General features: G+C 41.2%; 4 non-coding genes across 4 annotated transcripts; all 4 read right to left on the reverse strand.

The window, feature by feature from the left end:
* Window positions 1-3,521: 3,521 nt before the first annotated feature.
* On the reverse strand, window positions 3,522-3,586 carry LOC132647904 (small nucleolar RNA SNORD109A). Its single transcript, XR_009586245.1, has one exon. It is a non-coding gene; the product is annotated as a small nucleolar RNA SNORD109A (small nucleolar RNA).
* Window positions 3,587-7,105: 3,519 nt separating this feature from the next.
* On the reverse strand, window positions 7,106-7,170 carry LOC132647905 (small nucleolar RNA SNORD109A). The gene has a single exon (XR_009586246.1). It is a non-coding gene; the product is annotated as a small nucleolar RNA SNORD109A (small nucleolar RNA).
* A 3,490-nt stretch (window positions 7,171-10,660) lies between these two features.
* LOC132647757 (small nucleolar RNA SNORD109A) lies at window positions 10,661-10,725 on the reverse strand. Its single transcript, XR_009586100.1, has one exon. It is a non-coding gene; the product is annotated as a small nucleolar RNA SNORD109A (small nucleolar RNA).
* Window positions 10,726-14,244: 3,519 nt separating this feature from the next.
* On the reverse strand, window positions 14,245-14,309 carry LOC132647906 (small nucleolar RNA SNORD109A). The gene has a single exon (XR_009586247.1). It is a non-coding gene; the product is annotated as a small nucleolar RNA SNORD109A (small nucleolar RNA).
* Between the last annotated feature and the right edge of the window lie 3,225 nt (window positions 14,310-17,534).

Genomic DNA, 17,534 nt, shown 5'->3' on the forward strand with positions numbered 1-17,534 from the left:
AGAAAGGCCTTCGCTCAACACATGAGTTTTCACCTACCAAGTGAAATCCCAGAGAGTTAGACTCCTGGGCCTTGACAAGGAAGTTCAAAACTGTGCAGGAGGCATGTAGCTCATTCTGTCAAAGGTTTTGGGGAAACACAGAGGACAGGATTAAAGAGCCTTTCCCCTTTGACACCATATGAGAAAAATAGAGGTCAACACATTGCCTTTGGTGGGTGTCACTGGCCCCAAATCGGGTACCTGTGAATGTTCCTTGAATTTATGTATTTAATCTTTACAACAAAGATTTGGTAAGAATAGAGAAAACATTCAAGAAAGCAAAATGACTTTTTTCCTATCTAGATAAGATTTTTCAACATCCTAATTTGCGGTTTTGATTCAATGCTCGTCATGTTAGTTGCCTTTACACTTCCTCCTCAGGTTCCCTGTCTTCCATGTATGTTCCTCTCCATCTTACAGTGCACAGTATTGAGCCTTCCAGTTGTCCTGCAATTGTCAATGCTCTGGAGGATTTTGTGATGTATGTCCCATGACCACCAGCTCCTTCCATATTTCCTTGGACAACAAAAAGCAACACACAGGCCAAGCTATATTTTGGTCCATATACATCACCAGGTATCCCACAGGACATTGACAGGGACAGGAGTTGGGTTCTGTGTGCCTGATTCCTGAACCTTCTCTTCTTATCACCTCTCATGTCATGTTTCTTCAAATGAACTCAACACCACCCAGGTTCTAAGATGAAGGAAGGCATTGCATTTAATACCAAAAATATTCTTAGTTTTGTTTTTTTTTGTTCCGACAATGGACAACTAGATTTCTGGCTCAACATAATCCATAATCATTTATAAAAAGAATAAATATGGTTCATTGTCAGCTCTGTTTGGGTTTTTGAAAACTTTATGGCAATTCACCTGAATTTTAGAGGGCAAGATTGCATGTTTCCATGCTACTTACAAGGAAGTGAAAACGCATGGGTTGCTCTCTTAGTATCCACGCCAGAGGATCAAGGATAGATGAAATTTGTGAGGGTTATTGTTCTGTGCTCTAGGGGTCTAGACTCCTAACACCCTATCATCTTCCTTTGGGTTCCACACCTGTCAGGGCAGAAATAAAAGTTTAATTCTTTGAGCATGAATGTCGATAAGGGAAGGAGCTGGGAGAAGGCTTTTCTTAGTACTTCTGGATATATTATTTAGAATTGGAAGCTTCAATGGTAGCTTCAAAAGAAAGTCAAATATGCCAATAACTTCACCCAACTGTTGGTTTTCCAAATGCACCTCAAAATACTAATGGTATTAGTTAGTATCCTTGTCACTTGCTTGGGTTTGGTCTACCTAGCTAAGTCCCCTACAATGCCAGGGCCATAGCAAGTGTTCCACCATCAATAGGCAAGATGAAGCCTAGGTTGTTTAGCCATGAGAGGGATGTTAAATAAATCTCATCTCTTGTGGTACACACTAGGTAAATATTTCGTCAGGCGAGAATGCAGCCTGTCTACAAACAAAAGACACAATGGGAAGCAGCGTCACTTACCTGTCCTGCCAGAAGGGAAGCACCTCTCCAAGTTTTAGCCTGCAACATAATAAGTATGAAGGTTATCAGAAAATGAAATGCGTCTAGGCAACCTTGACGTTCTAAAGTGTCCCGACCTTCAAGTCTGCCAGCACTTCAGTCTTTCCCAGAACCAACTATTGAATTCATTTCCTCCCTTCCAATCCCCTCAGATTTTAGCCACTGTGGCAAGGATTTCTCTTCTTCTGATGACTTCCTCAGAAGCTGTCTGTGAGAGCATCTTTGCCAGTTCCAGCAGGCACAGTGTGGACGCCTCTCAGTGGGCAGCGAGGAAGTTGGACAAAGCAAAGAAGAAGCAGTGAGTATAGCATTGCAGTATGGTCATTCTTAACTCCTCCTTTCTCAAAGTCAAAACGACCAAGTTGCACAGAGGTGAAAGTCAGTAAGGCCAATGGTATCTTTGAGATTTCAGGGTGTGATTGAAATTTGTCCTCTGTGCATGGAATTCTCTCCTTGTTTATCCAACAGAGTGTTCCATAATTGACTTTAGATTTCTTCCCTGCCATGCAACCTCATCTTGGAAGAGAGGGGAATCCAAAGGTACCTTTTTGTCTACATGTATGTTACCATGTCTCGATTCATAAAAACTCAAGTCTTCCACTTGGAAGAGCGTTGGAATCATCTACCATGCTTCAGGTTAAATCTGATGAAAAGAAGATGTTTTCTACGCACTAACTGACTAGCCCGTGGTCAAATACACATGGGTTGCTTTTTATCGAGTATGTTGTACTACACATCTGAGATTACATGATGTCCTTGATTGGATATTCAAGCTTCAAACATGGCTTTAGAAATTGTGTATCCAGCAAGTGTTACCAAGAGTCCTATGCTACAGCTTCGTAAAAGTCTGTTAGTAGTAAGATATATATATATATATATATATATATATATATATATATATATATATACACATATATGTGTGTGTCAGTTCTGAATTAATTGTGTTCATCATGAGGATGTTAAGAAGATTCAGTGTGTGGTTCTTTCTTGTTTCATTGAAGAGTTAGCGCATCTGATCCATTATCAGGATTGTGGGTCTACCAGCTAGCAACATGTTCTTTAGAAATATTTTCCTTGTTTCATAAAGGAATAGTTGTTTTCATAGATCTTGGGTAACACGCAAATTTTGTTAGAATAGATGATTTGCATCTGTGTGAGAGCGGCAATAAGAGGATGAATGTACCCAGGAGGAAAAGAAAAACAACAACAACAAGTAACAGAAAGCAAAGCCCAATTGTCATTTCTCATGATGGATCAACTGAGATGGTTTCCATGCGAGAAAGAGATAGGTAAACACAACATGCTCTGGAAGATTTTGGCAGCTAAGACATAAATGATGAACACCAATAAAACTAGGGAATGTCTCAAACAGGTGCCCTGGTTTCTCACCTAGCCATTATTATCTAGAATTTACCCAGCCTCCAACAGGAAAGACCATTTCAATTTTCCCTCTATATAAATTGAATGATCCTTTAATTATTAGTTATACGTCAGCCTTTACACAACTTTGGGAAAAGTGCGAGGGCAGTCCTTGTCCTCCAATATTCTTGGGACTACTGGCATGAGCCCTAACCTCCCAGCCTGACACTTTACCACATATGTGCAAGGGTACATCGCCAGAGACTAGGAATGAGCAGCACGTTCTAATTCATCAGTTCTTACATATTTTTTGAGTACGTCATTTGCACCTACAGTCATCTCTACCTGATATATGGGCCTACTCCTATAGTAAAGGTTGTCTCCCTATCACTTGGAATCATTTCTATCTCTTTGAAAATAGAAAGCAATGAAGATTGTATCAAACCAAGTATGGGTATTGTTATGAGGCTTTTTTCGAAAAATCTCAGAATCTGATGCCATACTGCACAGTTCTCATCCTCTCTGAAGAGGGAAGAGTGCAAGGCAGGCTCTGAACTCCTCATGGGTCTCACGAGGACCTCATATCTGGACCTCAGATCGCATCTGTTCAAGTCAGTCAACGTCCTCAGAGACCTGTTGTCATCATAGATCCAGAAAGGCCTTCGCTCAACACATGAGTTTTCACCTACCAAGTGAAATCCCAGAGAGTTAGACTCCTGGGCCTTGACAAGGAAGTTCAAAACTGTGCAGGAGGCATGTAGCTCATTCTGTCAAAGGTTTTGGGGAAACACAGAGGACAGGATTAAAGAGCCTTTCCCCTTTGACACCATATGAGAAAAATAGAGGTCAACACATTGCCTTTGGTGGGTGTCACTGGCCCCAAATCGGGTACCTGTGAATGTTCCTTGAATTTATGTATTTAATCTTTACAACAAAGATTTGGTAAGAATAGAGAAAACATTCAAGAAAGCAAAATGACTTTTTTCCTATCTAGATAAGATTTTTCAACATCCTAATTTGCGGTTTTGATTCAATGCTCGTCATGTTAGTTGCCTTTACACTTCCTCCTCAGGTTCCCTGTCTTCCATGTATGTTCCTCTCCATCTTACAGTGCACAGTATTGAGCCTTCCAGTTGTCCTGCAATTGTCAATGCTCTGGAGGATTTTGTGATGTATGTCCCATGACCACCAGCTCCTTCCATATTTCCTTGGACAACAAAAAGCAACACACAGGCCAAGCTATATTTTGGTCCATATACATCACCAGGTATCCCACAGGACATTGACAGGGACAGGAGTTGGGTTCTGTGTGCCTGATTCCTGAACCTTCTCTTCTTATCACCTCTCATGTCATGTTTCTTCAAATGAACTCAACACCACCCAGGTTCTAAGATGAAGGAAGGCATTGCATTTAATACCAAAAATATTCTTAGTTTTGTTTTTTTTTGTTCCGACAATGGACAACTAGATTTCTGGCTCAACATAATCCATAATCATTTATAAAAAGAATAAATATGGTTCATTGTCAGCTCTGTTTGGGTTTTTGAAAACTTTATGGCAATTCACCTGAATTTTAGAGGGCAAGATTGCATGTTTCCATGCTACTTACAAGGAAGTGAAAACGCATGGGTTGCTCTCTTAGTATCCACGCCAGAGGATCAATGATAGATGAAATTTGTGAGGGTTATTGTTCTGTGCTCTAGGGGTCTAGACTCCTAACACCCTATCATCTTCCTTTGGGTTCCACACCTGTCAGGGCAGAAATAAAAGTTTAATTCTTTGAGCTTGAATGTCGATAAGGGAAGGAGCTGGGAGAAGGCTTTTCTTAGTACTTCTGGATATATTATTTAGAATTGGAAGCTTCAATGGTAGCTTCAAAAGAAAGTCAAATATGCCAATAACTTCACCCAACTGTTGGTTTTCCAAATGCACCTCAAAATACTAATGGTATTAGTTAGTATCCTTGTCACTTGCTTGGGTTTGGTCTACCTAGCTAAGTCCCCTACAATGCCAGGGCCATAGCAAGTGTTCCACCATCAATAGGCAAGATGAAGCCTAGGTTGTTTAGCCATGAGAGGGACGTTAAATAAATCTCATCTCTTGTGGTACACAGTAGGTAAATATTTCGTCAGGCGAGAATGCAGCCTGTCTACAAACAAAAGACACAATGGGAAGCAGCGTCACTTACCTGTCCTGCCAGAAGGGAAGCACCTCTCTAAGTTTTAGCCTGCAACATAATAAGTATGAAGGTTATCAGAAAATGAAATGCGTCTAGGCAACCTTGACTTTCTAAAGTGTCCCGACCCTCAAGTCTGCCAGCAGTTCAGTCTTTCCCAGAACCAACTATTGAATTAATTTCCTCCCTTCAAATCCCCTCAGATTTTAGCCACTGTGGCAAGGATTTCTCTTCTTCTGATGACTTCCTCAGAAGCTGTCTGTGAGAGCATCTTTGCCAGTGCCAGCAGGCACAGTATGGACGCCTCTCAGTGGGCAGCGAGGAAGTTGGACAAAGCAAAGAAGAAGCAGTGAGTATAGCATTGCAGTATGGTCATTCTTAACTCCTCCTTTCTCAAAGTCAAAACGACCAAGTTGCACAGAGGTGAAAGTCAGTAAGCCCAATGGTATCTTTGAGATTTCAGGGTGTCATTGAAATTTGTCCTCTGTGCATGGAATTCTCTCCTTGTTTATCCAACAGAGTGTTCCATAATTGACTTTAGATTTCTTCCCTGCCATGCAACCTCATCTTGGAAGAGAGGGGAATCCAAAGGTACCTTTTTGTCTACATGTATGTTACCATGTCTTGATTCATAAAAACTCAAGTCTTCCACTTGGAAGAGCGTTGGAATCATCTACCATGCTTCAGGTTAAATCTGATTAAAAGAAGATGTTTTCTACGCACTAACTGACTAGCCCGTGGTCAAATACACATGGGTTGCTTTTTATCGAGTATGTTGTACTACACATCTGAGATTACATGATGTCCTTGATTGGATATTCAAGCTTCAAACATGGCTTTAGATATTGTGTATCCAGCAAGTTTTACCAAGAGTCCTATGCTACAGCTTCCTAAAAGTCTGTTAGTAGTAAGATATATATATATATATATATATATATATATATATATATATATATATACATATATGTGTGTGTCAGTTCTGAATTAATTGTGTTCATCATGAGGAAGTTAAGAAGATTCAGTGTGTGGTTCTTTCTTGTTTCATTGAAGAGTTAGCGCATCTGATCCATTATCAGGATTGTGGGTCTACCAGCTAGCAACATGTTCTTTAGAAATATTTTCCTTGTTTCATAAAGGAATAGTTGTTTTCATAGATCTTGGGTAACACGCAAATTTTGTTAGAATAGATGATTTGCATCTGTGTGAGAGCGGCAATAAGAGGATGAATGTACCCAGGAGGAAAAGAAAAACAACAACAACAAGTAACAGAAAGCAAAGCCCAATTGTCATTTCTCATGATGGATCAACTGAGATGGTTTCCATGCGAGAAAGAGATAGGTAAACACAACATGCTCTGGAAGATTTTGGCAGCTAAGACATAAATGATGAACACCAATAAAACTAGGGAATGTCTCAAACAGGTGCCCTGGTTTCTCACCTAGCCATTATTATCTAGAATTTACCCAGCCTCCAACAGGAAAGACCATTTCAATTTTCCCTCTATATAAATTGAATGATCCTTTAATTATTAGTTATACGTCAGCCTTTACACAACTTTGGGAAAAGTGCGAGGGCAGTCATTGTCCTCCAATATTCTTGGGACTACTGGCATGAGCCCTAACCTCCCAGCCTGACACTTTACCACATATGTGCAAGGGTACATCGCCGGAGACTAGGAATGAGCAGCACGTTCTAATTCATCAGTTCTTACATATTTTTTGAGTACGTCATTTGCACCTACAGTCATCTCTACCTGATATATGTGCCTACTCCTATAGTAAAGGTTGTCTTCCTATCACTTGGAATCATTTCTATCTCTTTGAAAATAGAAAGCAATGAAGATTGTATCAAACCAAGTATGGGTATTGTTATGAGGCCTTTTTCGAAAAATCTCAGAATCTGATGCCATACTGCACAGTTCTCATCTTCTCTGAAGAGGGAAGAGTGCAAGGCAGGCTCTGAACTCCTCATGGGTCTCTCGAGGACCTCATATCTGGACCTCAGATCGCATCTGTTCAAGTCAGTCAACGTCCTCAGAGACCTGTTGTCATCATAGATCCAGAAAGGCCTTCGCTCAACACATGAGTTTTCACCTACCAAGTGAAATCCCAGAGAGCTAGACTCCTGGGCCTTGACAAGGAAGTTCAAAACTGTGCAGGAGGCATGTAGCTCATTCTGTCAAAGGTTCTGGGGAAACACAGAGGACAGGATTAAAGAGCCTTTCCCCTTTGACACCATATGAGAAAAATAGAGGTCAACACATTGCCTTTGGTGGGTGTCACTGGCCCCAAATCGGGTACCTGTGAATGTTCCTTGAATTTATGTATTTAATCTTTACAACAAAGATTTGGTAAGAATAGAGAAAACATTCAAGAAAGCAAAATGACTTTTTTTCCTATCTAGATAAGATTTTTCAACATCCTAATTTGCGGTTTTGATTCTATGCTCGTCATGTTAACCCGCCTTTACACTTCCTCCTCAGGTTCCCTGTCTTCCATGTATGTTCCTCTCCATCTTACAGTGCACAGTATTGAGCCTTCCAGTTGTCCTGCAATTGTCAATGCTCTGGAGGATTTTGTGATGTATGTCCCATGACCACCAGCTCCTTCCATATTTCCTTGGACAACAAAAAGCAACACACAGGCCAAGCTATATTTTGGTCCATATACATCACCAGGTATCCAACAGGACATTGACAGGGACAGGAGTTGGGTTCTGTGTGCCTGATTCCTGAACCTTCTCTTCTTATCACCTCTGATGTCATGTTTCTTCAAATGAACTCAACACCACCCAGGTTCCAAGATGAAGGAAGGCATTGCATTTAATACCAAAAATATTCTTAGTTTTGTTTTGTTTTGTTCTGACAATGGACAACTAGATTTCTGGCTCAACATAATCCATAATCATTTATAAAAAGAATAAATATGGTTCATTGTCAGCTCTGTTTGGGTTTTTGAAAACTTTATGGCAATTCACCTGAATTTTAGAGGGCAAGATTGCATGTTTCCATGCTACTTACAAGGAAGTGAAAACGCATGGGTTGCTCTCTTAGTATCCACGCCAGAGGATCAATGATAGATGAAATTTGTGAGGGTTATTGTTCTGTGCTCTAGGGGTCTAGACTCCTAACACCCTATCATCTTCCTTTGGGTTCCACACCTGTCAGGGCAGAAATAAAAGTTTAATTCTTTGAGCTTGAACGTCGATAAGGGAAGGAGCTGGGAGAAGGCTTTTCTTAGTACTTCTGGATATATTATTTAGAATTGGAAGCTTCAATGGTAGCTTCAAAAGGAAGTCAAATATGCCAATAACTTCACCCAACTGTTGGTTTTCCAAATGCACCTCAAAATACTAATGGTATTAGTTAGTATCCTTGTCACTTGCTTGGGTTTGGTCTACCTAGCTAAGTCCCCTACAATGCCAGGGCCATAGCAAGTGTTCCACCATCAATAGGCAAGATGAAGCCTAGGTTGTTTAGCCATGAGAGGGATGTTAAATAAATCTCATCTCTTGTGGTACACAGTAGGTAAATATTTAGTCAGGCGAGAATGCAGCCTGTCTACAAACAAAAGACACAATGGGAAGCAGCGTCACTTACCTGTCCTGCCAGAAGGGAAGCACCTCTCCAAGTTTTAGCCTGCAACATAATAAGTATGAAGGTTATCAGAAAATGAAATGCGTCTAGGCAACCTTGACTTTCTAAAGTGACCCGACCTTCAAGTCTGCCAGAACTTCAGTGTTTCCCAGAACCAACTATTGAATTCATTTCCTCCCTTCCAATCCCCTCAGATTTTAGCCACTGTGGCAAGGATTTCTCTTCTTCTGATGACTTCCTCAGAAGCTGTCTGTGAGAGCATCTTTGCCAGTGCCAGCAGGCACAGTGTGGACGCCTCTCAGTGGGCAGCGAGGAAGTTGGACAAAGCAAAGAAGAAGCAGTGAGTATAGCATTGCAGTATGGTCATTCTTAACTCCTCCTTTCTCAAAGTCAAAACGACCAAGTTGCACAGAGGTGAAAGTCAGTAAGCCCAATGGTATCTTCGAGATTTCAGGGTGTCATTGAAATTTGTCCTCTGTGCATGGAATTCTCTCCTTGTTTATTCAACAGAGTGTTCCATAATTGACTTTAGATTTCTTCCCTGCCATGCAACCTCATCTTGGAAGAGAGGGGAATCCAAAGGTACCTTTTTGTCTACATGTATGTTACCATGTCTCTATTCATAGAACTCAAGTCTTCCACTTGGAAGAGCGTTGGAATCATCTACCATGCTTCATGTTAAATCTGATGAAAAGAAGATGTTTTCTACGCACTAACTGACTCGCCCGTGGTTAAATACACTGGGTTGCTTTTTATCGAGTATGTTGTACTACACATCTGAGATTACATGATGTCCTTGATTGGATATTCAAGCTTCAACCATGGCTTTAGAAATTGTGTATCCAGCAAGTGTTACCAAGAGTCCTATGCTACAGCTTCGTAAAAGTCTGTTAGTAGTAAGATATATATATATATATACATATATGTGTGTGTCAGTTCTGAATTAATTGTGTTCATCATGAGGATGTTAAGAAGATTCAGTGTGTGGTTCTTTCTTGTTTCATTGAAGAGTTAGCGCATCTGATTCATTATCAGGATTGTAGGTCTACCAGCTAGCAACATGTTCTTTAGAAATATCTTTCCTTGTTTCATAAAGGAATAGTTGTTTTCATAGATCTTGGGTAACACGCAAATTTTGTTAGAATAGATGATTTGCATCTGTGTGAGAACGGCAATAAGAGGATGAATGTACCCAGCAGGAAAACAGAAACAACAACAACAAATAACAGAATGCAAAGCCCAATTGTCATTTCTCATGATGGATCAACTGAGATGGTTTCCATGCGAGAGAGAGAAAGGTAAACACAACATGCTCTGGAAGATTTTGGGAGCTAAGACATAAATGATGAACACCAATAAAACTAGGGAATGTCTCCAACAGGTGCCCTGGCTTCTCACCTAGCCATTATTATCTAGAATTTACCCAGCCTCCAACAGGAAAGACCATTTCAATTTTCACTCTATATAAATTGAATGATCCTTTAATTATTAGTTATACGTCAGCCTTTACACAACTTTGGGTAAAGTGCGATGGCAGTCCTTGTCCTCCAATATTCTTGGGACTACTGGCATGAGCCCTAACCTCCCCTCCTGACACTTTACCAAATATGTGCAAGGGTACATCGCCGGAGACTAGGAATGAGCAGCACGTTCGAATTCATCTGTTCTTACATATTTTTTGAGTACGTCATTTGCACCAACAGTCATCTCTACCTGATATATGTGCCTACTCCTATAGTAAAGGTTGTCTCCCTATCACTTGGAATCATTTCTATCTCTTTGAAAATAGAAAGCAAGTAAGATTGTATCAAACAAAGTATGGGTACTGTTATGAGGCCTTTTTCGAAAAATCTCACAATGTGATGCCATACTGCACAGTTCTCATCCTCTCTGAAGAGGGAAGAGTGCAAGGCAGGCTCTGAAATCCTCATGGGTCTCACGAGGACCTCATATCTGGACCTCAGATCGCATCTGTTCAAGTCAGTCAACGTCCTCAGATACCTGTTGTCATCATAGATCCAGAAAGGCCTTCGCTCAACACATGAGTTTTCACCTACCAAGTGAAACCCCAGAGAGCTAGACTTCTGGGCCTTGACAAGGAAGTTCAAAACTGTGCAGGAGGCATGTCGCTAATTCTGTCAAACGTTCTGTGGAAACACAGAGGACAGGATTAAAGAGCCTTTCCCCTTTGACACCATATGAGAAAAATAGAGGTCAACACATTGCCTTTGGTGGGTGTCACTGGCCCCAAATCGGGTACCTGTGAATGTTCCCTGAACTTATGTATTTAATCTTTACAACAAAGATTTGGTAAGAATAGAGAAAACATTCAAGAAAGCAAAATGACTTTTTTTCCTATCTAGATAAGATTTTTCAACATCCTAATTTGCGGTTTTGATTCTATGCTCTTCATGTTAACCCGCCTTTACACTTCCTCCTCCTGTTCCCTGTCTTCCATGTATGTTCCTCTCCATCTTACAGTGCCCAGTACTGAGCCTTCCAGTTGTCCTGGAATTGTCAATGCTCTGGAGGATTTTGTGATATATGTCGCATGACCACCAGCTCCTTCCATATTTCCTTGGACAACAAAAAGCAACACACAGGCCAAGCTACATTTTGGTCCATATACATCTCCAGGTATCCCACAGGACATTGACAGGGACAGGAGTTGGGTTCTGTGTGCCTGATTCCTGAATCTCCTCTTCGTATCACCTCTCATGTCATGTTTCTTCAAATGAACTCAACACCACCCAGTTTCCAAGATGAAGGAATGCATTGCATTTAATACCAGAAATATTCTTAGTTTTGTTTAGTTTTGTTCTGACAATGGACAACTAGATTTCTGGCTCAACATAATCCATAATCATTTATAAAAAGAATAAATACGGTTCATTGTCAGCTCTGTTTGGGTTTTCGAAAACTTTATGGCAATTCACCTGAATTTTAGAGGGCAAGATTGCATGTTTCCATGCTACTTACAAGGAAGTGAAAACGCATGGGTGGCTCTCTTAGTATCCACGCCAGAGCATCAAGGATAGATGAAATTTGTGAGGGTTATTGTTCTGTGCTCTACGGGTCTAGACTCCTAAAACCCAATCATCTTCCTTTGGGTTCCACACATGTCAAGGCAGAAAGAAGAGTTTAATTCTTTGAGCTTGAATGTCCATAAGGGAAGGAGCTGGGAGAAGGCTTTTCTTAGTACTTCTGGATATATTATTTAGAATTGGAAGCTTCAATGGTAGCTTCAAATGATAGTCAAATATGCCAATAACTTCACCCAACTGTTGGTTTTCCAAATGCACCTCAAAATACTAATGGTATTAGTTAGTATCCTTGTCACTTGCTTGGGTTGGGACTACCTAGCTAAGTCCCCTACAATGCCAGGGCCATAGCAAGTGTTCCACCATCAAGAGGAAAGACGAAGCCTAGGTTGTTTAGTCATGAGAGGGACGTTAAATAAATCTCATCTCTTGTGGTACACAGTAGGTAAATATTTAGTCAGGCGAGAATGCAGCCTGTCTACAAACAAAAGACACAATGGGAAGCAGCGTCACTTACCTGTCCTGCCAGAAGGGAAGCACCTCTCCAAGTTTTAGCCTGCAACATAATAAGTATGAAGGTTATCAGAAAAGGAAATGCGTCTAGGCAACCTTGACTTTCTAAAGTGTCCCGACCTTCAAGTCTGCCAGCAGTTGAGTCTTTCCCAGAACCCACTATTGAATTCATTTCCTCCCTTCCAATCCCCTCAGATTTTAGCCACTGTGGCAAGGATTTCTCTTCTTCTGATGACTTCCTCAGAAGCTGTCTGTGAGAGCATCTTTGCCAGTGCCTGCAGGCACAGTGTGGACGCCTCTCAGTGGGCAGCGAGGAAGTTGGACAAAGCAAAGAAGAAGCAGTGAGTATAGCATTGCAGTATGGTCATTCTTAACTCCTCCTTTCTCAAAGTCAAAACGACCAAGTTGCACAGAGGTGAAAGTCAGTAAGCCCAATTGTATCTTTGAGATTTCAGGGTGTGATTGAAATTTGTCCTCTGAGCATGGAATTCTCTCCTTGTTTATTCAACAGAGTGTTCCATAATTGACTTTAGATTTCTTCCCTGCCATGCAACCTCATCTTGGAAGAGGGGGGAAACCAAAGGTACCTTTTTGTCTACCTGTATGTTACCATGTCTCGATTCATGGAACTCAAGTCTTCCACTTGGAAGAGCGTTGGAATCATCTACCATGCTTCATGTTAAATCTGATGAAAAGAAGATGTTTTCTACGCACTAACTGACTAGCCCGTGGTCAAATACAATGGGTTGCTTTTTATCGAGTATGTTGTACTACACATCTGAGATTACATGATGTCCTTCATTGGATATTCAAGCTTCAACCATGGCTTTAGAAATTGTGTATCCAGCAAGTGTTACCAAGAGTCCTATACTCCAGCTTCGTAAAAGTCTCTTAGTAGCAAGATATATATATATATATATATATATATATATATATATATACATATATGTGTGTGTCAGTTCTGAATTAATTGTGTTCATCATGAGGATGTTAAGAATATTCAGGGTGTGGTTCTTTCTTGTTTCATTGGAGAGTTAGCACGTCTGATCCATTATCAGGATTGTGGGTCTACCAGCTAGCAACATGTTCTTTAGAAATATCTTTCCTTATTTCATAAAGGATTAGTTGTTTTCATAGATCTTGGGTAACACGCAAATTTTGTTAGAATAGATGATTTGCATCTGTGTGAGAGTGGCAATAAGAGGATGAATGTACCCAGGAGGAAAACAGAAACAACAACAACAAATAACAGAAAGCAAAGCCCAATTTTCATTTCTCATGATGGATCAACTGAGATGGTTTCCATGCGAGAGAGAGATAGGTAAACACAACATGCTCTGGAAGATTTTGGCAGCTAAGACATAAATGATGAACACCAATAAAACTAGGGAATGTCTCCAACAGGTGCCCTGGCTTCTCACCTAGCCATTATTATCTAGAATTTACCCAGCCTCCAACAGGAAAGACCATTTCAATTTTCCCTCTATATAAATTGAATGATCCTTTAATTATTAGTTATACGTCAGCCTTTACACAACTTTGGGTAAAGTTCGAGGGCAGTCATTGTCCTCCAATATTCTTGGGACTACTGGCATGAGCCCTAACCTCCCCTCCTGACATTTTACCACATATGTGCAAGGGTACATCGCCGGAGACTAGGAATGAGCAGCACGTTCTTACATATAATTCATCAGTTCTTACATATTTTTTGAGTACGTCATTTGCACCTACAGTCATCTCTACCTGATATATGTGCCTACTCCTATAGTAAAGGTTTTCTCCCTATCACTTGGAATCATTGCTATGTCTTTGAAAATAGAAAGCAATGAAGATTGTATCAAACCAAGTATGGGTACTGTTATGAGGCCTTTTTCGAAAAATCTCAGAATCTGATGCCATACTGCACAGTTCTCATCCTCTCTGAAGAGGGAAGAGTGCAAGGCAGGCTCTGAAATCCTCATGGGTATCACGAGGACCTCATATCTGGACCTCAGATCGCATCTGTTCAAGTCAGTCAACGTCCTCAGAGACCTGTTGTCATCATAGATCCAGAAAGGCCTTCGCTCAACACATGAGTTTTCACCTACCAAGTGAAACCCCAGAGAGCTAGACTCCCGGGCCTTGACAAGGGAGTTCAAAACTGTACAGGAGGCATGTAGCTCATTCTGTCAAAGGTTCTGGGGAAACACAGAGGACAGGATTAAAGAGCCTTTCCCCTTTGACACCATATGAGAAAAATAGAGGTCAACACATTGCCTTTGGTGGGTGTCACTGGCCCCAAATCGGGTACCTGTGAATGTTCCCTGAACTTATGTATTTAATCTTTACAACAAAGATTTGGTAAGAATAGAGAAAACATTCAAGAAAGCAAAATGACTTTTTTTCCTATCTAGATAAGATTTTTTCAACATCCTTATTTGCGATTTTGATTCTATGCTCTTCATGTTAACCCGCTTTTACACTTCCTACTCCTGTTCCCTGTCTTCCATGTATGTTCCTCTCCATCTTACAGTGCCCAGTATTGAGCCTTCCAGTTGTCCTGCAATTGTCAATGCTCTGGAGGATTTTGTGATGTATGTCGCATGACCACCAGCTCCTTCCATATTTCCTTGGACAACAAAAAGCAACACACAGGCCAAGCTACATTTTGGTCCATATACATCACCAGGTATCCCACAGGACATTGACAGGGACAGGAGTTGGGTTCTGTGTGCCTGATTCCTGAACCTTCTCTTCGTATCACCTCTCATGTCATGTTTCTTCAAATGAACTCAACCCCACCCAGTTTCCAAGATGAAGGAAGGCATTGCATTTAATACCAAAAATATTCTTAGTTTTGTTTTGTTTTGTTCTGACAATGGACAGAACTAGATTTCTGGCTCAACATAATCCATAATCATTTATAAAAAGAATAAATATGGTTCATTGTCAGCTCTGTTTGGGTTTTCGAAAACTTTATGGCAATTCACCTGAATTTTAGAGGGCAAGATTGCATGTTTCCATGCTACTTAAAAGGAAGTGAAAACGCATGGGTGGCTCTCTTAGTATCCACGCCAGAGGATCAAGGATAGATGAAATTTGTGAGGGTTATTGTTCTGTGCTCTAGGGGTCTAGACTCCTAACACCCTATCATCTTCCTTTGGGTTCCACACCTGTCAGGGCAGAAATAAGAGTTTAATTCTTTGAGCTTGAATGTCGATAAGGGAAGGAGCTGGGAGAAAGCTTTTCTTAGTCCTTCTGGATATATTTTTTAGAATTGGAAGCTTCAATGGTAGCTTCAAAAGAAAGTCAAATATGCCAATAACTTTACCCAACTGTTGGTTTTCCAAATGCACCTCAAAATACTAATGGTATTAGGTAATATCCTTGTCACTTGCTTGGGGTGGGACTACCTAGCTAAGTCCCCTACAATGCCAGGGCCATAGCAAGTGTTCCACCATCAAGAGGCAAGACGAAGCCTAGGTTGTTTAGCCATGAGAGGGACGTTAAATAATTCTCATCTCTTGTGGTACACAGTAGGTAAATATTTCGTCAGGCGAGAATGCAGCCTGCCTACAAACAAAAGACACAATGGGAAGCAGCGTCACTTACCTGTCCTGCCAGAAGGGAAGCACCTCTCCAAGTTTTAGCCTGCAACATAATAAGTATGAAGGTTATCAGAAAAGGAAATGCGTCTAGGCAACCTTGACTTTCTAAAGTGTCCCGACCTTCAAGTCTGCCAGCACTTCAGTCTTTCCCAGAACCAACTATTGAATTCATTTCCTCCCTTCCAATCCCCTCAGATTTTAGCCACTGTGGCAAAAATTTTCTTCTTCTGATGGCTTCCTCAAAAGCTGTCTGTGAGAGCATCTTTGCCAGTGCCAGCAGACACAGTGTGGACGCCTCTCAGTGGGCAGCAGGGAAGTTGGACAAAGCATAGAAGAGGCACTGCCTATAGCATTGCAGTATGGTCATTCTTTTTTTTTTTTTTTCAATGCTGTTTATTCAGGAACATTGAAGAATCCTCGGGCCCTGGGGAAAGTCAGCCCACAGCTTAAATAGCCTCTGGGTAGCCAACCCAGGCGTGCCACGGGGGCAATGCAGATAGGTCCACATACATGGAAGCAAGCCAGATCCTCGGCCTTAGCCAAATGTGGAGTTGTTCGTGACAGAGAGCACTCACCATCAGGAAGGTGAAAGGCGGAAACCAGCTCCATCTTTAAGGCATAGCATTCCGCAGCTCTCTACAGTTCCCCCTTTTTGTTTTAGACGCATCAGGCAAGAGTAGAGGTCTGATCTCTGATATTAGAAATAAATTGGGACTTTGTACAGATGTTCATTTAGGTGTCATCCACCCAAAGAGCATCAGACCCGTCCGATACCTTTTTCTCAGAGGCGGGACCTGGGGCATCAACCTGCATCCAATCAGACATGGTCTTCTCTGGGTCCAAAGCGGCTGACCCTGAGTGCAGTGCTTAGCCTCGCATCCTGAGCTTATCATTTTAGCTTTTTCTGGTATCCAACCATGCTTGGGGGAATGTCCTGCTTCATGGCTGTAAAGACCTGAATGATCATGGCTGCATCACACTGTTGTGATTCTCTAATCTTGCATATATACCACAGGCAAACCAAGGAGACCAACACCAGAAGGCCTGCTAACACTCCCATGCCCGCCCATTCCTTCAGATGGTTCATTGCTGCAGCAATCCATGTTGATAATCCTGTGGCTAGTCCTGCGTCCACTCTGGTAGAATTTACTGTGACAATGGCCACTCTCAGCTGCTCCATCGTAGTATCGAATTCTCCAGTCCAATTATCTAAAATATAGCTCGACAATTGTTTAGACAGATTTGCAGCACAGGAAAAATTCTCATGTTGTATGCTAGTGACACAAAGTCCAGCATACTTTCATTGACAGCCAGGTTGAGCGATTTGCCATAGGGTATCTATTTGCTCCTACAAGAGGTCAATCCTCTGATTGAACACCATCAAGCTTCCTTTTAGTTGAGCATTAATTCCTTTATGTACAACAAAGGCATGAGCTACATTGGCTTAATGATTATTCAGGGTCTGAACTGACAGACTACAATAAGAAAGGAGAGGAGATCCTCCCCTATTAGTGGACTTGGGGAGTGGCATGCAAGCAGAGGGAGGAGGGAGGGTGGGATTGGGAGGAGAGGAGGGAGGGGCTAATGGGGGGATGCAGAATGAATAAAGTGTAATTGATGAAAAATTTAAGAAAAAAGGAAAAAAAATAATTTAATAACCTTAAATGAATTTCAAAATTGGAGGAAAA

The sequence above is a fragment of the Meriones unguiculatus genome, chromosome 14, assembly GCF_030254825.1.
Source record: "Meriones unguiculatus strain TT.TT164.6M chromosome 14, Bangor_MerUng_6.1, whole genome shotgun sequence".
In the NCBI taxonomy this organism is placed as follows: Eukaryota; Metazoa; Chordata; class Mammalia; order Rodentia; family Muridae; genus Meriones; species Meriones unguiculatus.